Raw genomic sequence first — 2,500 nt, forward strand, 5'->3', positions numbered from 1 at the left:
GTTGGAATATTCCACGCGTGTGACTGCGCTCGTTGACTGAAAAAACTGAGGACAGACGTTACTGATCGACTTGCATAGTGTCATTTAATATGTTGCCGTACGTAGTGAGATAACGTTACAGTATAATTGTGGGAGCAGGTGCAGAGTGTCTTGTGCATGAACAATAGGTGAACAGAGAGAGAGTTTACAGAGCAAGAATGGCAGATGAACGTGCCTCACAGAAAGGAATGTTATGAAAAGTATTTATGCCATGGATATCTATGCAAGGAAGGCAACATGGCATGTGTTATGAATTTTATGTGGGAAAATTGTTTTTTTTAGAGCTATTTATATGAGGTGTACCTGAACCCTAACTTAAAGACATCAGAAACTAAGCCGTGTAAATGTAGTTATGATTCCCAAGTGCCTTTTTAAAAAAAATGTGGAATGATGCTTCTTTTTGATAAACATTTTTGGGCGGGTTGGAAGCTACATGTATGCAGTATAGGGTCCTCCATGCCTCCTCCCCTTCTCCCTCCTCCTCCTCCCCACTCAGTCCACCTCCTGCTCCTCCTCCTCCTCCTCCCGCTCCTCCTCCTCCTGCTCCTCAGTCCTAAGCTGTGGAGGCCTGGGGGTGTAAATCAGAGGCCTGGTTGCGCTGGTACCTGGAGCCTCCTGTAGCGGAGGGGAGGGGAGAGGAAGTGAGGTGCGTCAGAGGGGAGGAGTAGGGTGGGTGAGTGTTATTTGGCAAGAAAGACAACACCACCACTGCCGCCCCCTCCCCTCCAGACTGATGGTTGCAGGATGACCCTGTTACTCCCCGTCACCTCCCCCGCCCACCAATGCTGCGCTTACTCATCCATGCAATCCTAGCTTGTCTGCGCGAAACCCTCCTACCCACCTCCCACTCCTGTCGCTGCTCTCCTTGGCCTGTTCCCTCCCTTCCTCCCTCCCTCCATCCCTCACCCACCCTCAGCCCTCAGCCTCAGCTGTCGTCAGCCAAAAACTAAAGATGAAGGTGCTTACGTATTTTAACGTGACTGACTGTCTCTGTTGTCTGACGCTGATGTCTGCTGCCCATCATTGCAGTCATTCCAGGCTTTCAAAGTCGAGTTCCATCTCCTTCACCTGCACACCTACACATATGCCCACACACACCGCACACGCACACATGTACACATGCGTGCGCACACACACACACACACACACACAGATGCACGCACACACACACACACATGCACGCGTGAACACACACACACATACGCACACGCACATACGCACACACATAAATGAACACACACACACACACACGTGCACACGACATAATCATGTGCTGTAGACTCTGTTACCGTCCATCTTCCTCTGACTAAATCCATGTTTCTGCCAGAGCTCTAAGACCTTACTGCAGTGTTGAATTCATTTCCTTTTTCCCTCCCAACTCTGCCAACTCTTTTCCATTCACTCTTTGAGTCTATTCACTGTCTGTGTCTTTCAAGCCTTTGTGAGTAAGTCTTAACTGTGTCCCTGACAAGGCATCATTGTGCTGTGCAGCACTTTGTATTCATGTCTCACTTGTTATTATCTCATTGACTTTTTGTGTCTTCCAAAAAAAAAAACGTGTTTCACATTTTTCCAATTACCAAAGCCTTCTTCTCATCTGCCAGACGCACACAATATATCGCTTTGTTTTCTACGCCCCCCAATAACACTAAGCAAGCCGTGCTAAATAATACAGCGTTGAATAATGACTCTTATTGCCGCGATCTGCCCTCACTGCGCATATCATCACCGGCTCATCCCATCCAACGCTGGCTTTCTAATTTTATTTAACTTTATTTTTTTTAAGTTTTTTGCACTTACAAATTCAGCAATGTAAAAATAACTACGCGATCATGCTTTCCGCTTTACCCATGCAACCTAGTGTGTGCCATGTGGTATTCGAATGCACTTGTGATGTTTTACGTTTGGTTTTTTTAAGAGGGCAGTATTTTGATGCGTGTTGAAAACGTCCGTGGGGGACGTTTTAAACTGCTAGAATCTGTTTGATGCTCGCTGAGGCATGTGCTGCTGCAGAGGGGGCTGGCATCACAGGTACAGTTACTATGTGTGATGCTGCTGCTACCGACAGTTATCTTTAACCGTTCCGCCATCAATTAATCTGCTAACCGATCCGTGATACACACTGCTCCGATGACTTTTATACTATGGAAATTAAAAAATAATAAAAAACATGTCCTGTAGAGGTGTGCTCGGTGGAAATAAACACTTTGATAAATAGTAAGTGCTGGCCATGTTCATTCTTTTTTTAATGAAAGTTTTATTTTTTTAAATGTGTTTCGTGTTGTGATTCAAGCATGTGTTTGTTTTTTGTTGGTTTTTTTGCATTCTTTCTATTTTTTTCATCCCAAAAACAAGCACAATGATGCCCTGTCTGTCTGCATGTGTGTGACGGTTGATCACCACCCCCCTCACCTTTCTCTCTCCGCAAAGGAATTCTGGTAAGGTCTTGGAGCTCCGACCG

At 45.8% G+C, this 2,500-nt stretch overlaps 1 protein-coding gene across 9 annotated transcripts in view; it reads left to right on the plus strand.

Moving 5' to 3' along the window:
- plekha7b (pleckstrin homology domain containing, family A member 7b) overlaps positions 1-2,500 on the plus strand; it is a 201,267-nt gene that overhangs the window by 185,173 nt on the left and 13,594 nt on the right. The gene's annotated exons all lie outside the window — the stretch shown is intronic.

The sequence above is a fragment of the Engraulis encrasicolus genome, chromosome 22 (genome assembly GCF_034702125.1).
Source record: "Engraulis encrasicolus isolate BLACKSEA-1 chromosome 22, IST_EnEncr_1.0, whole genome shotgun sequence".
NCBI classification, from domain to species: Eukaryota; Metazoa; Chordata; class Actinopteri; order Clupeiformes; family Engraulidae; genus Engraulis; species Engraulis encrasicolus.